Here is a 25,817-nt window from a genome sequence, read left to right on the forward strand (position 1 = left end):
TATATATATATATATATATATATATATATATATATATATATATATATATATATATATATATATGCAATAAGATCACAGTAAACAACAAGTGATTTCAAAATATGCAAAACAACCACTCTGAAAGAATAGAGAAATTCCAAGCGCTTTCGTGACTACTCACATTATCAAGGAACTATGATAATGTGAGTAGTCACGAAAGCGATTGGAATTTCTCTATTCTTTCAGAGTAGTTGTTTTGCATATATATATATATTTATATATATTATATATATATATATATATATATATATATATATATATATATATATATATATATATATATATATATATATGTATATATATATATATATATATATATATACATATATATATATATATATATATATATATATATATATATATATATATATATATATATATATATATATATATATATATATATATATATATATATATATATATATATATATATATATATATATATATATATATATATATATGCCAGGGACCCAAGGGCAGCCACTTTCATGTTCCAGCGCCTCAGCGTCGCCATCCAGAGGGGAAATGCTTGCTGCATACTTGGTTCACGTCCAGCCTCGGAGGAGCTGGAGGAAATTCATCATCTTTGATACATTGTGCCATTGTATTCATGTTTATGTTTTTTTTCTGTAAATGTATTTTGTTTATTAATAAATGTTCACATAGAATATAAACATAGGGGTTGGTAGGAGAAGAAAATATTCAAACAGCTCCGGGGAGAACCTTGAGTTTTCCCTGAGGTACGTTTATTGTCTTCTCTGAGGATGAGGGTCCCCATTCCAGCTATAGAGGTGGTACTTCCCTATATATATATATATATATATATATATATATATATATATATATATATATATATATATATATATATATATATATATATATATGTCGTGCCGAATAGGTAAAATTGGTCAATTAGCAAGAACTCATTTAAAATTAAGTCCTTTCTAAAAAAATTCTCTTATACGTTTAAAGATATATTTTTTCATTTATGTTAATGTAGAAATTGATAATTTTGTACCAAAAGAACCTTAGAAAACTTACCTAACCTTATTATAACAAGCGCAATTTAATTTAACCTAATCAAACTAAATATATTTTTGATAAGTTTACAATAATTTAATAATAAACACAATGAAATATATTTTTTTCGTTAGGTTCAGAATGATTTTTGAGAAATTATTGCATACACAAATTTTCCCTTGCCTTGTTCGGCAGGAAGAACGTTGCTATTTAAGCCAAAATAGCAAGTTTTACCTATTCGGCACGACATATATTTACATGTTATGACATTCATTTTGTACATTCCATCAGTTAAGTTTAAAATAGTTGTATTTATGGATTAAGGTGGATTTTCTTTATGGTGAGTTCTTAATCCAAGGGAATGGAGTTATCCTTCTCTTTTTGAGGGGATCAAAGCTGATTTATCTCCCAGTCTCCAGATGCTGTGTGACCACTATCTGATTTAGCGCTTCTCCATTAATATACTAACACTAATAATAATAATAATAATAATAATAATAATAATAATAATAATAATAATAATGATAATAATAATAATAATAATAATAATAATAATAATAATAATAATAATAATAATAATAATAATTATGATAATAATAATAATAATAATAATAATAATAATAATAATAATAATAATAATAATAATAATAATAATAATAATAATAATAATTTATAACTATAATGATAAAGTATGCTGATAGAAAAAAACTAAATCAGTTGTGAGTAAATGAGACAATAAGTGACACTAAGCTTTACAGAGGAGCACGACATGTCAGTTACTTGTTATTGTTAGGGTTTATAGGGCCACTGATAACTTACACCGTATCGAGCCCTGTTTACCTGTTATTATTATTATAATAAAATAAGAAACGGTAAACCTACAAAGGTCATACAGTGTTTACCTGTTATTATTATTATAATAAAAAAAGAAACGGTAAACCTACAAGGGTCAAACAGTGTTTACCTGTTTTTGTTGGGTTTATAGAGGCGATGATAGCTTATGCTGTACCGAGTCCTGACCTGCTTGTCTAATATAGACCTAGTCATTATTTTAATATAAGTATGGCTTATCATGTCCGCTTTAAAAGGCTGTTTTAACGAGGACATTGTAAATAGTTTTCTGTTAGTTTATACCACGTTCATTATCTGTTATATAACAGTTATTTCTGTTAATGGTTCTGGGGATCAGTCCCACGTGACCGGGTCTCAGACCAAGCTTCCTAAATTGGAAAGGAAATACCGCAAGTATAAGAGTTATTAAGAAATACGGGAAATAAAAGCTAAGTGGACAGTGATTATAAGTAGATATGAAATTTACTTATCTGCCTGAGTGAAGAACATTTATTGTGGCAACGTTTCGCTCTCCAGGAGCTTTATCAAGCCATCAACGTTTCGCTCCTGGAGAGCGAAACGTTGCCACAATAAATGTCACATTAGTTGCACTTGTGTCCTTTTACTTTACATATTGTCGGTAATTCTACCAACTTTATTACAAGAACATTTAAGAGGCTTCACTTCACACTCGTAAGTTAGGATGATCATATCTATCTTCACGATTTTCACTAAGGTAATTTTTTATATGTGAGTGATAATAAATTTCTAAAATCCTTAGTATTGTGATCATGAATATCATAGCGTTTCTGGCTGAACCATTTTTCTTTTAATAAAATTTATATTCAAACCCAATTTAGCAGCATTAGTTAACAGTTTATAGAAATGAGGCTGTAGTGAATATGACAGTGAGTATCATGTTAATGATATGATGCTGGTTAGAGAAGTGATTTACGTAATATTCACTGCAGCAGCTTCATGAGTCAAGTCACTGTAAGTCTACTCAGTCTACTTGTCGTTAGAGTTTGAAATTAATACTGGGGAATAATTTCTGTCAAATGGGCCATATAGTTTACTAGGCCTCCCTCTCTTGATCAAAAACAAATGTATTTTAGTACATCAGAGACATGTTAGGCCTTATTAGTTTGTCGACGTTATGGAAGAAGCCTATGTAAGTAGGTGACAGGATAGGAACCATGGATAGGGAGCCATGGCAAAAAAAAATTTCTTTTATAAGCTTTCTTGGGTAGTAAAATCATTATCTTCAAATGCAAAACTGAACAAGATCTTGAGGGAAAATATGTGGATCACAGGAAGGTTCAATGTTGATAGTTTATCTTGTAAAAGGTTAAATAAATAATGGAGAAGTACCTTATCATCACCGCCAGTGAGTTCACACTTTCTTTTGTCTGCACAGACTCCTTAGTGCACCACTCACCTTTTTTCCTACATCAATTCTATGATTCACCTCATCTTTCATAGACCCATCTGCGGACACGTCCACTCCTAAATATCTGAATGCATTCACCTCCTCCATACTCTCTCCCTCCAATCTGATATTCAATCTTTCGTCACCTAAATTTTTTTTATCCTCATCACCTTACTCATTCCTATATTCACTTTTAATTTTCTTCTTTTACATATTCTACCAAACTCATCAGCCAACCTATGCAACTTCTCAGAATCTCCCAAAAGCACAGTGTCATCAGCAAAGAGCAACTGTGACAACTCCCACTTTGTGTTAGATTCTTTATCTTTTAACGCCACACCTCTTGCCAACATCCGAGCATTCACTTCTCTTACAACCCCATCTATAAATATACTGAACCGTGAAGATATCACACATCCTTGTCTAAGGCCTACTTTTACTGGGAAATAATCTCCCTCTCTCCTACATGCTCTAACCTAATCCTTACTATCCTCGTAAAAACTCTTCACTTCTTTCAGTAACCTTCCTCATGTTCCATACACCTGCAACAACTGTCACATTGCCCCGCTCCACTATCCACCCTGTTATACGCCTTTTCCAAATCCATAAAGGCCACAAAAACCTCTTTACCCTTATCTAAATACTGTTCACCTATATGTTTCACTGTGAACACTTGGTGTGTAGACCAAGTGTTTACAATGAAACACTTGGTCTACACACCCCCCACCCCAAAGCCTCCTTGTTCATCTGCTATCCTACTCTCCATGCTACTCTTAATTCTTTCAATAATAACTCTACCATACACTTTACTAGGTATATTCAACAGACTTATTCCCCTATAATTTCTGCACTCTCTTTTGTCCCCTTTGCCTTTATACAAAGGAACTATGCATGCTCTCTACCAATCCCTAGGTACCTTAAACTCTTCCATACATTTATTAAATAAAAGCACCAACCACTCAAAAACTATATCCCCACCTGCTTTTAACATTTCTATCTTAATCCCATCAATCCCAGCTGCCTTACCCCCTTTCATTCTACCCACTGCCTCACGAACTTCCCCCACATTCACAACTGGCTCTTCTCTCACTCCTACAAGATGCTATTCCTCCTTGCCCTATACACGAAATCACAGCTTCCCTATCTTCATCAACATTTAACAATTCCTCAAAATATTCTCTACATCTTTCCGATACCTCTACCTCTCCACATAATAATTATCCACCCCTATTTTTAACTATCAAAGCCATTCGTTCCCTAGGCTTCCTCATCTCATTAATCTCACTCCAAAACTTTGTCTTATTTTCAACAAAATTTGTTGATAACATCTCACCCACTCTTTCATTTGGTCTCTTATTACATTGCTTCACTACTCTCTTAACCTTTTTTTTTTCTCCATATATTCCTCCTTCCTTGCATCACTTCTACTTTGTAAAAACCTCTCATACGCTAACTTTTTCTCCCTTACTATTCTCTTTACATCATCATTCCACCAATTGCTCTTCTTCACTCCTGCACCCACTTTCCTGTAACCACAAACTTCTTCTGAACACTAGCACTACATTCTAAACCTACCCCATACATCTTCGACCCCATTGCATATACTCTCACGAGCCCATCTATCCTCCAAGAGTTGTTATAATATATATATATATATATATATATATATATATATATATATATATATATATATATATATATATATACATATATATATATATATATATATATATATATATATATATATATATATATATATATATATATATATATATATATATATATATATATATATATATATATATATATATATATATATATGCATATATATATATATGCATATATATATATATATATATATATATATATATATATATATATATATATATATATATATATATATATATATATTTATATTGTGTATGTGTGTGTGTGTGTGTGTGTGTGTGTGTGTGTGTGTGTGTGTGGGTGTATAAAATAACCTTACCTTGAGCCTCAGCTTCGTCGGGATTTCTGTAAAAAAAATATTTTGACCAACAACTACAACAAGCGGTTGTGCACTCATTTCTCTGCATGGATAACCAGAGGCTGGGTACTCATTTTTCTCCATGTATAACTAAGGAAAAAACAGTATGACTAAAGTTGGTATGTTTCAATGTGTGTGGACGTAATACTGATGTTAGGAATGACCTGACTGATGATGTAGTACTGATGTTAGGAATGACCTGATTGAGGATGCAGTACTGATGTTAGGAATGACCTGATTGATGATGCAGTACTGATATTAGGAATGACCTGATTGAGGATGCAGTACTGATGTTAGGAATGACCTGATTGAAGATGCAGTACTGATGTTAGGAATGACCTGATTGATGATGCAGTACTGATATTAGGAATGACCTGATTGAGGATGCAGTACTGATGTTAGGAATGACCTGATTGAGGATGCAGTACTGATGTTAGGAATGACCTGATTGATGATGCAGTACTGATATTAGGAATGACCTGATTGAGGATGCAGTACTGATATTAGGAATGACCTGATTGAGGATGCAGTACTGATGTTAGGAATGACCTGATTGATGATGCAGTACTGATGTTAGGAATGACCTGATTGATGATGCAGTACTGATGTTCGGAATGACCTGATTGATGATGTAATACTGATGTTAGGTATGACCTGATTGATGATGCAGTACTGATGTTAGGAATGACCTGATTGATGATGTAATACTGATGTTAGGTATGACCTGATTGATGATGCAGTACTGATGTTAGGAATGACCTGATTGATGATGCAGTACTGATGTTAGGAATGACCTGATTGATGATGTAATACTGATGTTAGGTATGACCTGATTGATGATGTAGTACTGATGTTAGGAATGACCTGATTGATGATGCAGTACTGATGTTAGGTATGACCTGATTGATGATGTAGTACTGATGTTAGGAATGACCTGATTGATGATGTAATACTGATGTTAGGTATGACCTGATTGATGATGTAGTACTGATGTTAGGAATGACCTGATTGATGATGCAGTACTGATGTTAGGTATGACCTGATTGATGATGTAATACTGATGTTAGGTATGACCTGACTGATGATGTAGTACTGATGTTAGGAATGACCTGATTGATGATGCAGTACTGATGTTAGGTATGACCTGATTGATGATGTAATACTGATGTTAGGTATGACCTGATTGATGATGTAGTACTGATGTTAGGTATGACCTGATTGATGATGTAGTACTGATGTTAGGAATGACCTGATTGATGATGCAGTACTGATGTTAGGTATGACCTGATTGATGATGCAGTACTGATGTTAGGAATGACCTGATTGATGATGTAGTACTGATGTTAGGTATGACCTGATTGATGATGCAGTACTGATGTTAGGTATGACCTGATTGATGATGCAGTACTGATGTTAGGAATGACCTGATTGATGATGCAGTACTGATGTTAGGTATGACCTGATTGATGATGCAGTACTGATGTTAGGAATGACCTGATTGATGATGCAGTACTGATGTTAGGTATGACCTGATTGATGATGCAGTACTGATGTTAGGAATGACCTGATTGATGATGCAGTACTGATGTTAGGTATGACCTGATTGATGATGCAGTACTGATGTTAGGTATGACCTGATTGATGATGTAGTACTGATGTTAGGTATGACCTGATTGATGATGCAGTACTGATGTTAGGTATGACCTGATTGATGATGTAGTACTGATGTTAGGGATGACCTGATTGATGATGTAGTACTGATGTTAGGTATGACCTGATTGATGATGTAATACTGATGTTAGGTATGACCTGATTGATGATGTAGTACTGATGTTAGGTATGACCTGATTGATGATGTAATACTGATGTTAGGTATGACCTGATTGATGATGTAGTACTGATGTTAGGAATGACCTGATTGATGATGTAGTACTGATGTTAGGAATGACCTGATTGATGATGTAATGCTGATGTTAGGAATGACCTGATTGATGATGTAGTACTGATGTTAGGAATGACCTGATTGATGATGTAGTACTGATGTTAGGAATGACCTGATTGATGATGCAGTACTGCTGTTAAGAATGACTTGATGGGTGATATTAACGAAGGAAGCTGCATGTCATATCAGTGAGTAAATTGTCTCTTTTCTAAGTTAGCAGAATTTGAATGGTAAGGAATTAATAAAATTGAAATAGCGTAGTGCTTTTAACCCTTTACCGGGCGGTGTTCAGTCCATCAAGATGTGTTCAGTCCATCAAGATTGATGGACTGAACACATCGACTCAAGGTTGAGGGACTGATTACCTCATTCTCCTCCTGTTCTTCAAGTTTCTCCTACGTATGAACTGATGAAGCCACTGTGTGGCGAAACGTTTCCTCAATAAAGATACCCAAGAGTTGCATGTGTGTCTAATTTATCAGGTGGTGGAATGTTGTGGTGTATAATGCATGAGGTACGGCAGCAGTGGGCAGTGTTGATGCTCCTGGAGCAGACACTAGTGTGGAGAAATATTTTTGGCCGGTGTTAAATGAATGTTTATGAGTTTTTAAACCCGGTGGATGTGGAAGACACTTGTGGAAGGTGAAGTGGGAGGGGAAGGAGGGATTCTGGAGGTGCGTAAAGTGTATCAAGAATTTCTTGTAGAGGAATGTCAAGTACAGAGTGTGTAAATGAAGGAAAATGAAGGTAAATGAAGGTAAATGAAGGTAAATGATGGAAAATGACGGTAAATGAAGGGAAATGAAGGTAAATGAAGGAAAATGAAGGTAAATGAAGGAAAATGAAGGTAAATGAAGGAAAATGAAGGTATATGAAAGTAAATGAAGGAAAATGAAGGTAAATGAAGGAAAATGAAGGTAAATAAAAGTAAATGAAGGAAAATGAAGGTAAATGAAGAAAATGAAAGTAAATGAAGGAAAATGAAGGTAAATGAAGGAAAATGAAGGTAAATGAAAGTAAATGACGGAAAATGAAGGTAAATGAAGGAAAATGAAGGTAAATGAAAGTAAATGATGGAAAATGAAGGTAAATGAAGGAAAATGAAGGTAAATGAAGGAAAATGAAGGTAAATGAAAGTAAATGAAGGAAAATGAAGGTAAATGAAGGTAAATGAAGGTAAATGAAGGTAAATGAAGGAAAATGAAGGTAAAGGAAGGAAAATGAAGGCAAATGAAGGAAAATGAAGGTAAATGAAGGAAAATGAAGGTAAATGAAAGTAAATGAAGGAAAATGAAGGTAAATGAAGGAAAATGAAGGTAAATGAAGGAAAATGAAGGTAAATGAAGGAAAATGAAAGTAAATGAAGGAAAATGAAGGTAAATGAAGGAAAATGAAGGTAAATGAAAGTAAATGAAGGTAAATGAAAGTAAATGAAGGAAAATGAAGGCAAATGAAGGTAAATGAAGGCAAATGAAGGTAAATGAAGGAAAATGAAGGTAAATGAAGGAAAATGAAGGTAAATGAAGGAAAATGAAGGTAAATGAAGGAAAATGAAGGTAAATGAAAGTAAATGCATGTAAATGAAGGTAAATGATGGAAAATGAAGGAAAATTACTATACAGACGTATTTCTCATACCTCACGAAATCTTAAAGAAACAACCGCAAAAAAAAAGAAACACAGCAAGGGTAGTGTTAGAACCCATGGCAAGGAAGCCGTAAAACTTTAGGCCACGAGTTCTAACCCCACTTGTACAGTGACAAGTTCTTTTTTTACCTGTCATAGGTTCAATGTCATAAGAAAGTTATTAAAAAATGACGAGAAAAAATGCAAAACTTTTTAATTTTGTTTTTCACTAATTCAATTCACAAACTTACTATCAGTATTATCTGTATTATCTGTATCCCTCCAGTATCCCTCTGATACATCTGTATCCCCTGCTGTGCCCCCATGATGTTTCTGTATCCCTCCAGTATCCCTCTGATACATCTGTATCCCCTGCTGTGCCCCCGTGATGCCTCTGTATCCCTCCAGTGTCCCTCTGATACATCTGTATCCCCTGCTGTACCCCCGTGAGGCCTCTGTATCCCTCCAGTATCCCTCTGATACATCTGTATCCCCTGCTGTGCCCCCGTGATGCCTCTGTATCCCTCCAGTGTCCCTCTGATACATCTGTATCCCCTGCTGTGCCCCCGTGATGCCTCTGTATCCCTCCAGTATCCCTCTGATACATCTGTATCCCCTGCTGTGCCCCCGTGATGCCTCTGTATCCCTCCAGTGTCCCCATGATAACATACAGGTTAAGTTGTTAACATATGTAAACGTGGCTGCGCATGTTAGCTTAGGGTCATGCAGGATCATGCAGGGTCATACAGGGTCATACAGGGGTCATGCTTGGTAGTGAAGTATCATGTGGTTATGCAAGATGATGCAGGGTCATGCAAGGTAGGTTATGCACAGTCATGCAGGATCATGTAGGATCATGCAGGATTATGTGGTATCATACAATATCATGTAGGGTCATGCAGGGTCATGCAGGATCATGTAGGGTTATGCAGGGTCATGCAGTATCATACAATATCATGTAGGGTCATGCAGGGTCATGCAGGATCATGCGGTATCATACAATATCATGTAGGGTCATGCAGGGTCATGCAGGATCATGCGGTATCATACAATATCATGTAGGATCATGCAGGATCATGCGGTATCATACAATATCATGTAGGATCATGCAGGGTCATGCAGGATCATGCGGTATCATACAATATCATGTAGGGTCATGCAGGATCATGCGGTATCATACAATATCATGTAGGATCATGCAGGGTCATGCAGGATCATGCGGTATCATACAATATCATGTAGGGTCATGCAGGATCATGCGGTATCATACAATATCATGTAGGATCATGCAGGATCATGCGGTATCATACAATATCATGTAGGGTCATACAAGGTCATGCAGGATCATGCGGTATCATACAATATCATGTAGGGTCATGCAGGGTCATGCGGTATCATACAATATCATGTAGGATCATGTAGGGTCATGCAGGATCATGCAGGGTCATGCAGGATCATGCGGTATCATACAATATCATGTAGGGTCATGCAGGGTCATGCAGGATCATGCGGTATCATACAATATCATGTAGGATCATGTAGGGTCATGCAGGATCATGCGGTATCATACAATATCATGTAGGGTCATGCAGGATCATGCAGGGTCATGCAGGATCATGCGGTATCATACAATATCATGTTGGGTCATGCAGGGTCATGCAGGCTCATGCGGTATCATACAATATCATGTAGGGTCATGCAGGATCATGCGGTATCATACAATATCATGTATGATCATGCAGGATCATGCAGGGTCACGCAGGATCATGGGTATCCCACAGTTTTCCAGCACTCCACCTGTAAACAGTATCTTCGTTAATCATTCTTCGATTCTTTAACAATCATCTTCGACGAGATCATAGAAATGACAACAAAGACTGTTTTATTGCAGAAGCAGTGACAGTCTTAGCTGCAGTGAGATAAACATGTCACTGCGCCTTTCTCGCTCTTATACCCCGTACCCCGTCACTTTGCTCAGCCAGGACTGTGATGCTGGACACCCAGGGAGGATGCTTCCTCCTGCCTCTAGTCTCTTCATTCCCTTTACGTCCCTCCCCACTTCCTTATCTTTTCATTCTCTTTCCTCCCCCTCATCTCATCTTCCTCCCCCCTCATCTCTCGTTTCTCCCCCTCATCTCTTCTTCCTCCTCATCTCACCTTCCTCCCCCTCATCTCACCTTCCTCCCCCTCATCTCACCTTCCTCCTCATCTCTCCACTACTTTCTCCTTCTCTTGGCAGGATTGCTTCTTCATCAGAAGTGAATGTGATATATGATAGTGTGTGGGAATCAGCCCGCCCTCTCTCTCTCTCTCTCTCTCTCTCTCTCTCTCTCTCTCTCTCTGTCTCTCTCTGTCTCTCTCTCTCTCTCTCTCTCTCTCTCTCTCTCTCTCTCTCTCTCTCTCTCTCTCCTCTCCTCTCCTCTCTGTCTCTCTCTGTCTCTCTCTCCTCTCTCTCCTCTCTCTCTCTCTCTCTCTCTCTCTCCTCTCTCCTCTCTCTCTCTCCTCTCTCTCTCTCTCTCTCTCTCTCTCTCTGTCTCTCTCTGTCTCTCTCTCTCTCTCTCTCTCTCTCTCTCTCTCTCTCTCTCTCTCTCTCTCTCTCTCTCTCTCTCTGTCTCTCTCTGTCTCTCTCTCTCTCTCTCTCTCTCTCTCTCTCTCTCTCTCTCTCTCAGGAGAAACATTTGGGCAAGTTTCCATACGTTCCTGCTGCCCATGCCCACCTAGCAGTAAAAATTGCATCCTTTATTTGTATTCGCCCATTTGTGGATACAGAGGTCAAGTTGCAGCTCCTGGTGCTGCCTCTTAACTGACCGTTGTTAGAGTCGGTTAAGGGGGACGTCGGTTCCCCCGTCTTCTAATACGTTACTTCTCCCCTACAACACAATTCCTCTCAAAGATTTCAGTTATACCATGAATTAAGGAAAGATCCTGGACTTCACCTTACGAAAGCAGACAAAACAAATGCGATGGTAATTACGAACAAGGTAGATTATAGGGGAGAAATGGACATATTAGGAGACAGGGAAACTCGGAGCCCTCTTAGCATCACCAGCTTTGTCATGCTTGTTCATGAAGCTGTGTCTGGAAACTGCTTCAATCATTTGTTCATCCATGTCATTGTATATCACGGCCACCTCATGACTCCTCTTTTATAAGTCACACTAACACACGAAGGTGAGGGAGCCAGTATATATAGGTGAGGAGAACAGTGGCAGGACAAGGAGAGGAAGAAAGGAAGTGGAGAAGTAGCATCTTTCTTGACCTCTGAACTATCTTGAGTTGCTGGACATGCTTCATCAAGTGAGGCTTCCAGGCTGGTGCTGCATGCTTCAAGATGGGCCAGGCTGGTGCTGCATGCTTCAAGGTGGGCCAGGCTGGTGCTGCATGCTTCAAGGTGGGCCAGGCTGATGTCATACATATGGCCGTGAATGACTGGTGAATATTACTGAAAGCTAAACAGATTTGTTCACCGGACAGTCGCTTCAGATGTTATTCATTGATTCAACTGATGTGCTCGTCTAGGGACAGGCTCGATACTGCGGTCACTCACAGGTTCTCCGCAGCAGAAGTAAATCTCCAGTCTAAGTTCCCAGAACCTAGTGTCAATTTTCGGTATTCGTTTCCTTTTCTTCGTAACTTTGTATTTGCTGGGGTTGAACTCCATCAGCCAGTTTTTTTGAAAAAAAAATCCCTTATTTTGTCCACTTCCATCTATTACTCTTCCTTGTTATCCCCGTTTTATTCTTCTCATAATTTTTGAAACATGTATGGTACCCGTACATACCAGAAACACCGATCACAATAGTAGTAATAGTAATAGTAGTAGTAATATTTTCTCTTATACCTTTAAAGATATATTTTTTCATATATGTTAAAGTAAAAATTATTATTTATGGACCAAAAGAACCTTAGAAAACTTACCTGACGTTATTACAACAAGCGCAATTTAATTTAGCCTAATCCAACTAAATATATTTTAGATAAGTTTACAATAATTTAATAATAAACAAACAGAATGAAATATATTTTTTCGTTAGGTTCAGAATGATTTTTGCGGAATTAGTGCATACACAAATTTTCACTCGTCTTATTCGGCAAGAAGAGCGTTGTTATTTAAGCCAAAATTGTATGTTTTACTTATACGGCACAAATATATATATATATATATATATATATATATATATATATATATATATATATATATAGTAGACTTCAGGATGTACATGTTTATAGAGGGGCCACAGATATATCAGATCACTTTCTAGTTGTAGCTACACTGAGAGTAAAAGGTAGATGGGATACAAGGAGAATAGAAGCATCAGGGAAGAGAGAGGTGAAGGTTTATAAACTAAAAGAGGAGGCAGTTAGGGTAAGATATAAACAGCTATTGGAGGATAGATGGGCTAATGAGAGCATAGGCAATGGGGTTGAAGAGGTATGGGGTAGGTTTAAAAATGTAGTGTTAGAGTGTTCAGCAGAAGTTTGTGGTTACAGGAAAGTGGGTGCAGGAGGGAAGAGGAGCGATTGGTGGAATGATGATGTGAAGAGAGTAGTAAGGGAGAAAAAGTTAGCGTATGAGAAGTTTTTACAAAGTAGAAGTGATGCAAGGAGGGAGGAGTATATGGAGAAAAAGAGAGAAGTTAAGAGAGTGGTGAAGCAATGTAAAAAGAGAGCAAATGAGAGAGTGGGTGAGATGTTATCAACAAATTTTGTTGAAAATAAGAAAAAGTTTTGGAGTGAGATTAACAAGTTAAGAAAGCCTAGAGAACAAATGGATTTGTCAGTTAAAAATAGGAGAGGAGAGTTATTAAATGGAGAGTTAGAGGTATTGGGAAGATGGAAGGAATATTTTGAGGAATTGTTAAATGTTGATGAAGATAGGGAAGCTGTGATTTCGTGTATAGGGCAAGGAGGAATAACATCTTGTAGGAGTGAGGAAGAGCCAGTTGTGAGTGTGGGGGAAGTTCGTGAGGCAGTAGGTAAAATGAAAGGGGGTAAGGCAGCCGGGATTGATGGGATAAAGATAGAAATGTTAAAAGCAGGTGGGGATATAGTTTTGGAGTGGTTGGTGCAATTATTTAATAAATGTATGGAAGAGGGTAAGGTACCTAGGGATTGGCAGAGAGCATGCATAGTTCCTTTGTATAAAGGCAAAGGGGATAAAAGAGAGTGCAAAAATTATAGGGGGATAAGTCTGTTGAGTGTACCTGGTAAAGTGTATGGTAGAGTTATAATTGAAAGAATTAAGAGTAAGACGGAGAATAGGATAGCAGATGAACAAGGAGGCTTTAGGAAAGGTAGGGGGTGTGTGGACCAGGTGTTTACAGTGAAACATATAAGTGAACAGTATTTAGATAAGGCTAAAGAGGTCTTTGTGGCATTTATGGATTTGGAAAAGGCGTATGACAGGGTGGATAGGAGGGCAATGTGGCAGATGTTGCAAGTGTATGGTGTAGGAGGTAGGTTACTGAAAGCAGTGAAGAGTTTTTACGAGGATAGTGAGGCTCAAGTTAGAGTATGTAGGAAAGAGGGAAATTTTTTCCCAGTAAAAGTAGGCCTTAGACAAGGATGTGTGATGTCACCGTGGTTGTTTAATATATTTATAGATGGGGTTGTAAGAGAAGTAAATGCGAGGGTCTTGGCAAGAGGCGTGGAGTTAAAAGATAAAGAATCACACACAAAGGGGGAGTTGTCACAGCTGCTCTTTGCTGATGACACTGTGCTCTTGGGAGATTCTGAAGAGAAGTTGCAGAGATTGGTGGATGAATTTGGTAGGGTGTGCAAAAGAAGAAAATTAAAGGTGAATACAGGAAAGAGTAAGGTTATGAGGATAACAAAAAGATTAGGTGATGAAAGATTGAATATCAGATTGGAGGGAGAGAGTATGGAGGAGGTGAACGTATTCAGATATTTGGGAGTGGACGTGTCAGCGGATGGGTCTATGAAAGATGAGGTGAATCATAGAATTGATGAGGGAAAAAGAGTGAGTGGTGCACTTAGGAGTCTGTGGAGACAAAGAACTTTGTCCTTGGAGGCAAAGAGGGGAATGTATGAGAGTATAGTTTTACCAACGCTCTTATATGGGTGTGAAGCATGGGTGATGAATGTTGCAGCGAGGAGAAGGCTGGAGGCAGTGGAGATGTCATGTCTGAGGGCAATGTGTGGTGTGAATATAATGCAGAGAATTCGTAGTTTGGAAGTTAGGAGGAGGTGCGGGATTACCAAAACTGTTGTCCAGAGGGCTGAGGAAGGGTTGTTGAGGTGGTTCGGACATGTAGAGAGAATGGAGCGAAACAGAATGACTTCAAGAGTGTATCAGTCTGTAGTGGAAGGAAGGCGGGGTAGGGGTCGGCCTAGGAAGGGTTGGAGGGAGGGGGTAAAGGAGGTTTTGTGTGCGAGGGGCTTGGACTTCCAGCAGGCATGCGTGAGCGTGTTTGACAGGAGTGAATGGAGACAAATGGTTTTTAATACTTGACGTGCTGTTGGAGTGTGAGCAAAGTAACATTTATGAAGGGATTCAGGGAAACCGGCAGGCCGGACTTGAGTCCTGGAGATGGGAAGTACAGTGCCTGCACTCTGAAGGAGGGGTGTTAATGTTGCAGTTTAAAAACTGTAGTGTAAAGCACCCTTCTGGCAAGACAGTGATGGAGTGAATGATGGTGAAAGTCTTTCTTTTTCGGGCCACCCTGCCTTGGTGGGAATCGGCCGGTGTGATAATAAAAAAAAAAAAAAAAAAATAAAAAATAATATATATATATATATATATATATATATATATATATATATATATATATATATATATATATATATATATATATATATATATATATATATGTGTGTGTGTGTGTGTGTGTGTGTGTGTGTGTGTGTGTGTACTCACCTAGTTGTACTCACCTAGTTGAGGTTGCGGGGGTCGAGTCCGAGCTCCTGGCCCCGCCTCTTCACTGTGTGTGTGTGTGTGTGTGTGTGTGTGTGTGTGTGTGTGTGTGTGTGTGGTGAAGGTAATACTAGACACAGTAGTGTTGCTAGACAAATCTATTAGACCAAATCATTGTCTCCCTCCCTCCCTCCCTCCCTCCTACCCTCCCTCCCTCCTACCCTCCCTCCCATCCCTACCCTCCCTCCCTCCTTCCCTCCCCTCCCTCCCTCCCTCCCTTCCGTACTCTGTCTTCCGTCTTCAAATTAACACGAGGGTGAGAGAAAAAGTAAATAGATTTTTTGTCTGTCTTAAATTACCTCTTCTCCTCCTTCTCCTCATCTTCTTCCCTCTACTTCCTCTTCCTTCTTCCTTCTCTTCTTCCCTCTACTTTCTTCTTCCTCTCTCGTCTGTTTTTTTCATTTATTTTTATTTATTCTTCGTTAATTTATATTTGAGAGTTTTTAATGTTTTATAATTTTGGTGTTTTATTGTGACAGTTATTAGTCCCTGAGTCTGTGTGACTGTATGACTGTATGACTGTATAACTGTGTGACTGTGTGACTGTGTGACTGTGTGACTGTGTGACTGTGTGACTGTATGACTGTATGACTGTGTGACTGTGTGACTGTGTGACTGTGTGACTGTGTGACTGTGTGACTGTGTGACTGTATGACTGTATGACTGTGTGACTGTGTGACTGTGTGACTGTGTGACTGTATGACTGTATGACTGTATGACTGTATGACTGTGTGACTGTATGACTGTATGACTGTATGACTGTATGACTGTGTGACTGTATGACTGTATGACTGTATGACTGTGTGACTGTGTGACTGTGTGACTGTGTGACTGTATGACTGTGTGACTGTATGACTGTATGACTGTGTGACTGTATGACTGTATGACTGTGTGACTGTGTGACTGTATGACTGTATGACTGTGTGACTGTATGACTGTGTGACTGTATGACTGTATGACTGTGTGACTGTATGACTGTGTGACTGTATGACTGTGTGACTGTATGACTGTATGACTGTGTGACTGTATGACTGTGTGACTGTATGACTGTGTGACTGTATGACTGTGTGACTGTGTGACTGTATGACTGTGTGACTGTATGACTGTGTGACTGTGTGACTGTATGACTGTGTGACTGTGTGACTGTATGACTGTGTGACTGTGTGACTGTATGACTGACAGTATGACTGTATGACTGTGTGACTGTATGACTGTGTGACTGTATGACTGTATGACTGTGTGACTGTATGACTGTGTGACTGTATGACTGTGTGACTGTGTGACTGTATGACTGTGTGACTGTGTGACTGTATGACTGTGTGACTGTGTGACTGTATGACTGACAGTATGACTGTATGACTGTGTGACTGTATGACTGTGTGACTGTATGACTGTATGACTGTGTAACTGTGTGACTGTGTGACTGTATGACTGTGTGACTGTGTGACTGTGTGACTGTGTGACTGTGTGACTGTATGACTGTGTGACTGTATGACTGTGTGACTGTATGACTGTGTGACTGTGTGACTGTGTGACTGTATGACTGTATGACTGTGTGACTGTATGACTGTGTGACTGTATGACTGTGTGACTGTGTGACTGTATGACTGTATGACTGTGTGACTGTATGACTGTGTGACTGTATGACTGTGTGACTGTGTGACTGTGTGACTGTGTGACTGTGTGACTGTATGACTGTGTGACTGTATGACTGTGTGACTGTATGACTGTGTGACTGTGTGACTGTATGACTGACAGTATGACTGTATGACTGTGTGACTGTGTGACTGTATGACTGACAGTATGACTGTATGACTGACAATGTGACTGTATGACTGTATGACTGTATGACTGACTGTATGACTGTGTGACTGACTGTGTGACTGTATGACTGTCTGTATGACTGTATGACTGTCTGTATGACTGACTGTGTGACTGTATGACTGTATGACTGACAGTATGACTGTATGACTGTGTGACTGTGTGACTGTATGACTGACAGTATGACTGTATGACTGACAATGTGACTGTATGACTGTCTGTATGACTGTATGACTGACTGTATGACTGTGTGACTGACTGTGTGACTGTATGACTGTCTGTATGAATGTATGACTGACTGTATGACTGACTGTGTGACTGTATGACTGTATGACTGTGTGACTGTGTGACTGACTGTATGACTGTATGACTGACTGTATGACTGACTGTGTGACTGTATGACTGTCTGTATGACTGTATGACTGACTGTATGACTGTGTGACTGACTGTGTGACTGTATGACTGTCTGTATGACTGTATGACTGTCTGTATGACTGACTGTGTGACTGTATGACTGTATGACTGACAGTATGACTGTATGACTGTGTGACTGTATGACTGTATGACTGACTGTATGACTGTATGACTGACTGTGTGACTGTATGACTGACAGTATGACTGTATGACTGTATGACTGTCTGTATGACTGTATGACTGTATGACTGACTGTGTGACTGACTGTGTGACTGTATGACTGTCTGTATGACTGTGTGACTGTATGACTGACTGTATGACTGTATGACTGACAGTATGACTGTATGACTGTATGATTGACAGTATGACTGTATGACTGACTGTGTGACTGTATGACTGTATGACTGACTGTATGACTGTATGACTGACTGTGTGACTGTATGACTGTATGACTGACTGTATGACTGACTGTGTGACTGTGTGACTGTCTGTATGACTGTATGACTGACAGTATGACTGTATGACTGACTGTGTTACTGTATGACTGTATGACTGACTGTATGACTGTATGACTGACTGTGTGACTGTATGACTGTATGACTGACAGTATGACTGTATGACTGACTGTGTGACTGTATGACTGTCTGTATGACTGTATGACTGTATGACTGACAGTATGACTGTATGACTGACTGTGTGACTGTATGACTGACTGTATGACTGTATGACTGACTGTGTGACTGTATGACTGACAGTATGACTGTATGACTGACTGTGTGACTGTGTGACTGTCTGTATGACTGTATGACTGACTGTATGACTGTATGACTGACTGTGTGACTGTATGACTGTATGACTGACTGTATGACTGTATGACTGACTGTGTGACTGTATGACTGTCTGTATGACTGTATGACTGTATGACTGACTGTATGACTGTATGACTGACTGTGTGACTGTATGACTGTATGACTGACTGTGTGACTGTATGACTGACTGTGTGACTGTATGACTGACTGTATGACTGTATGACTGACTGTGTGACTGTATGACTGTATGATTGACTGTATGACTGTATGACTGACTGTGTGACTGTATGACTGTCTGTTTGACTGTATGACTGTATGACTGACTGTATGACTGTGTGACTGACTGTATGACTGACTGTATGACTGTATGACTGACTGTATGACTGTATGACTATATGACTGACTGTATGACTGTATGACTGACTGTATGACTGACAGTATGACTGTATGACTGACTGTGTGACTGTATGACTGACTGTATGACTGTATGACTGACTGTATGACTGTATGACTGACTGTATGACTGACTGTATGACTCTATGACTGTATGACTGACTGTATTACTGTATGACTGTATGACTGACTGTATGACTGAATGACTGACTGTATGACTGACTGCATGACTGACTGTATGACTGTATGACTGACTGTATGACTGTATGATTGTATGACTGACTGTATGACTGTATGACTGACTGTATGACTGTATGACTGTATGACTGACTGCATGACTGTATGACTGACTGTATGACTGACTGTATGACTGACTGTATGACTGTATGACTGACTGTATGACTGACTGTATGACTGACTGGATGACTGTATGACTGACTGTATGACTGTAAGACTGTATGACTGTATGACTATATGACTGACTGTATGACTGTATTACTGACTGTATGACTGTATGACTGACTGTATGGCTGTATGACTGACTGTATGACTGTATGACTGACTGTATGACTGTATGACTGTATGACTGACTGTATGACTGACTGTATGACTGACTGTATGACTGACTGTATGAATGACTGTATGACTGACTGTATGACTGTATGACTGACTGTATGACTGTATGACTGACTGAATGACTGACTGTATGACTGTATGACTGACTGTATGACTGTATGACTGACTGTATGACTGTATGACTGACTGTATGACTGTATGACTGCATGACTGTATGACTGACTGTATGACTGACTGTATGACTGTATGACTGACTGTATGACTGTATGACTGACTGTATGACTGTATAACTCACTCTATGACTGTATGATTGACTGTATGACTGACTGTATGACTGGCTGTATGACTGTATGACTGTATGACTGACTCTATGACTGCATGACTGACTGTATGACTGTATGACTGACTGTATGACTGACTGTATGACTGACTGTATGACTGACTGCATGACTGTATGACTGACTGTATGACTGACTGTATGACTGACTGTATGACTGACTGTATGACTGGCTGTATGACTGACTGTATGACTGTATGACTGCCTGTATGACTGACTGTATGACTGTATGATTGACTGTATGACTGGCTGTATGACTGACTGCATGACTGACTGTATGACTGTATGACTGACTGTATGACTGTATCACTGACTGTATAACTGTATGACTGTATGACTGACTGTATGACTGTATGACTGACTGTATGACTGTATGACTGACTGTATGACTGACTGTATGACTGACTGTATGACTGACTGTATGACTGTATGGCTGACTGTATGACTGACTGTATGACTGACTGTATGACTGTCTGTATGACTGTATGATTGACTGAATGACTGACTGTATGACTGACTGTATGACTGTATGACTGACTGTATGACTGACTGTATAACTGAGTGTATGACTGACTGTATGACTGTATTACTGTATGACTGACTGTATGACTGACTGTATGACTGACTGTATGACTGTATGACTGACTGTATGACTGACTGTATGACTGACTCTATGACTGCATGACTGACTGTATGACTGACTTTATGACTGGCTGTATGACTGTATGACTGACTGTATGACTGTATGACTGACCGTATGACTGTATGACTGACTGTATGACTGGCTGTATGAATAACTGTATGACTGACTGTATGACTGTATGACTGACTGCATGACTGACTGTATGACTGACTGTATGACTGGCTGTATGACTGACTGTATGATTGACTGTATGACTGACTGTATGACTGTATGACTGACTGCATGATTGACTGTATGATTGACTGTATGACTGACTGTATGACTGACTGTATGATTGACTGTATGACTGACTGTATGACTGACTGTATGACTGACTGTATGGCTGACTGTATGACCGACTGTATGACTGTATGACTGACTGTATGACTGACTGTATGACTGACTGTTTGACTGGCTGTATGACTGACTGTATCACTGTATGACTGACTGTATGACTATGATTGACTGTATGACTGGCTGTATGACTGTAAGACTGACTGTATGACTGTATGACTGACTGTATGACTGACTGTATGACTGACTGTATGACTGACTGTATGACTGTATGACTGACTGTATGACTGACTGTAAGACTGACTGTATGACTGACTGTATGACTGACTGTATGACTGACTGTATGACTGTATGACTGACTGTATGACTGACTGTATGATTGACAGTATGACTGACTGTAAGACTGACTGTATGACTGACTCTATGACTGACTGTATGACTGACTGCATGACTGTATGACTGACTGTATGCCTGACTGTATGACTGTATAACTGACTGTATGACTGACTGTATGACTGTCTGACTGTATGACTGACTGTATGACTGTATGATTGACTGTATGAATGACTGTATGACTGACGATATGACTGACGGTATGACTGTATGCCTGACTGTATGACTGACTGTATGACTGACTGTATGACTGACTGTATGACTGTATGCCTGACTGTATGACTGAGTGTATGACTGAGTGTATGACTGTGTGACTGACTGTATGACTGACTGTATGACTGACTGCATGACTGGCTGTATGACTGACTGTATGACTGACTGTATGACTGACTGTATGACTGTATGACTGACTGTATGACTGACTGTAATACTGTATGACTGACTGTAAGACTGACTGTATGACTGAGTGTATGACTGACTGTATGACTGACTGCATGAATGACTGTATGAATGACTGTATGACTGACTGTATGACTAACTGTATGAATGACTGTATGAATTACTGTATGACTGACTGTATGACTAACTGTATGAATGACTGTATGAATTACTGTATGACTGACTGTATGAATTACTGTATGACTAACTGTATTACTGACTGTATGACTGGCTGTATGAATGACTGTATGAATGGCTGTATGAATGGCTGTATGACTGACTGTATGACTAACTGTATGACTAACTATATGAATGACTGTAGGAATTACTGTATGACTGACTGTATGAATGACTGTATGACTGACTGTATGACTGACTGTATGACTAACTGTATGACTAACTATATGAATGACTGTAGGAATTACTGTATGACTGACTGTATGACTGACTGTATGACTGACTGTATGACTGACTGTATGACTGACTGTATGACTGACTGTATGACTGACTGTATGACTGTATGACTGACTGTATGCCTGACTGTATGACTGTATAACTGACTGTATGACTGACTGTATGACTGACTGTATGACTGTATGCCTGACTGTATGACTGTATAACTGACTGTATAACTGACTGTATGACTGACTGTATGACTGACTGTATGACTGTATGACTGACTGTATGACTGACTGTATGACTGACTGTATGACTGTATGACTGACTGTATGACTGACTGTATGACTGACTGTATGACTGACTGTATGACTGACTGTATGACTGACTGTATGACTGACTGTATGACTGTATGACTGACTGTATGCCTGACTGTATGACTGTATAACTGACTGTATGACTGACTGTATGACTGACTGTATGACTGTATGCCTGACTGTATGACTGTATAACTGACTGTATAACTGACTGTATGACTGACTGTATGACTGACTGTATGACTGTATGACTGACTGTATGACTGACTGTATGACTGACTGTATGACTGACTGTATGACTGTATGACTGACTGTATGACTGACTGTATGACTGACTGTATGACTGACTGTATGACTGACTGTATGACTGTATGACTGACTGTATGCCTGACTGTATGACTGTATAACTGACTGTATGACTGACTGTATGACTGACTGTATGACTGTATGACTGACTGTATGACTGACTGTATGACTGACTGTATGACTGACTGTATGACTGTATGACTGACTGTATGACTGACTGTATGACTGACTGTATGACTGACTGTATGACTGTATGACTGACTGTATGACTGACTGTATGACTGACTGTATGACTGACTGTATGACTGACTGTATGACTGACTGTATGACTGTATGACTGACTGTATGACTGACTGTATGACTGACTGTATGACTGACTGTATGACTGTATGACTGACTGTATGACTGACTGTATGACTGTATGACTGACTGTATGACTGACTGTATGACTGACTGTATGACTGACTGTATGACTGTATGACTGACTGTATGACTGACTGTATGACTGACTGTATGACTGACTGTATGACTGACTGTATGACTGACTGTATGACTGACTGTATGACTGTATGACTGACTGTATGCCTGACTGTATGACTGTATAACTGACTGTATGACTGACTGTATGACTGACTGTATGACTGTATGCCTGACTGTATGACTGTATAACTGACTGTATAACTGACTGTATGACTGACTGTATGACTGACTGTATGACTGTATGACTGACTGTATGACTGACTGTATGACTGACTGTATGACTGACTGTATGACTGTATGACTGACTGTATGCCTGACTGTATGACTGACTGTATGACTGACTGTATGACTGACTGTATGACTGACTGTATGACTGACTGTATGACTGTATGACTGACTGTATGCCTGACTGTATGACTGTATAACTGACTGTATGACTGACTGTATGACTGACTGTATGACTGTATGCCTGACTGTATGACTGTATAACTGACTGTATAACTGACTGTATGACTGACTGTATGACTGTATGACTGACTGTATGACTGACTGTATGACTGACTGTATGACTGACTGTATGACTGACTGTATGACTGACTGTATGACTGACTGTATGACTGACTGCATGACTGACTGTATGACTGACTGTATGACTGATTGTTTGACTGACTGTATGACTGGCTGTATGACTGACTGTATGACTGACTGTATGACTGGCTGTATGACTGACTGTATGACTGACTGTATGACTGACTGTATGACTGACTGTATGACTGACTGTATGACTGACTGTTTGACTGACTGTATGACTGGCTGTATGACTGACTGTATGACTGACTGTATGACTGACTGTATGACTGACTGTATGACTGACTGTATGACTGGCTGTATGACTGACTGTATGACTGACTGTATGACTGGCTGTATGACTGACTGTATGACTGACTGTATGACTGACTGTATGACTGACTGTATGACTGACTGTATGACTGACTGTATGACTGGCTGTATGACTGACTGTATGACTGACTGTATGACTGGCTGTATGACTGACTGTATGACTGACTGTATGACTGACTGTATGACTGGCTGTATGACTGACTGTATGACTGACTGTATGACTGGCTGTATGACTGACTGTATGACTGACTGTATGACTGACTGTATGACTGACTGTATGACTGACTGTATGACTGACTGTATGACTGACTGTTTGACTGACTGTATGACTGGCTGTATGACTGACTGTATGACTGACTGTATGACTGACTGTATGACTGACTGTATGACTGACTGTATGACTGACTGTATGACTGACTGTATGACTGACTGTATGACTGTATGACTGACTGTATGACTGACTGTATGACTGACTGTATGACTGTATGACTGACTGTATGACTGACTGTATGACTGTATGACTGACTGTATGACTGACTGTATGACTGACTGTATGACTGACTGTATGACTGTATGACTGACTGTATGACTGACTGTATGACTGACTGTATGACTGACTGTATGACTGACTGTATGACTGACTGTATGACTGTATGACTGACTGTATGCCTGACTGTATGACTGTATAACTGACTGTATGACTGACTGTATGACTGACTGTATGACTGTATGCCTGACTGTATGACTGTATAACTGACTGTATAACTGACTGTATGACTGACTGTATGACTGACTGTATGACTGTATGACTGACTGTATGACTGACTGTATGACTGACTGTATGACTGACTGTATGACTGTATGACTGACTGTATGCCTGACTGTATGACTGACTGTATGACTGACTGTATGACTGACTGTATGACTGACTGTATGACTGACTGTATGACTGTATGACTGACTGTATGCCTGACTGTATGACTGTATAACTGACTGTATGACTGACTGTATGACTGACTGTATGACTGTATGCCTGACTGTATGACTGTATAACTGACTGTATAACTGACTGTATGACTGACTGTATGACTGACTGTATGACTGTATGACTGACTGTATGACTGACTGTATGACTGACTGTATGACTGACTGTATGACTGACTGTATGACTGACTGTATGACTGACTGTATGACTGTATGACTGACTGTATGCCTGACTGTATGACTGTATAACTGACTGTATGACTGACTGTATGACTGACTGTATGACTGTATGAGTGACTGTATGACTGACTGTATGACTGACTGTATGACTGACTGTATGACTGCATGACTGACTGTATGACTGACTGTATGACTGACTGTATGACTGACTGTATGACTGACTGTATGACTGACTGTATGACTGACTGTAT

General features: G+C 39.1%; 1 protein-coding gene across 1 annotated transcript in view; it reads left to right on the forward strand.

The window, feature by feature from the left end:
* Scp2 (Sarcoplasmic calcium-binding protein 2) overlaps positions 1–25,817 on the forward strand; it is a 394,806-nt gene that overhangs the window by 316,979 nt on the left and 52,010 nt on the right. The window lies entirely within an intron of this gene.

The sequence above is a fragment of the Cherax quadricarinatus genome, chromosome 30 (assembly GCF_038502225.1).
Source record: "Cherax quadricarinatus isolate ZL_2023a chromosome 30, ASM3850222v1, whole genome shotgun sequence".
Classification (NCBI taxonomy): Eukaryota; Metazoa; Arthropoda; class Malacostraca; order Decapoda; family Parastacidae; genus Cherax; species Cherax quadricarinatus.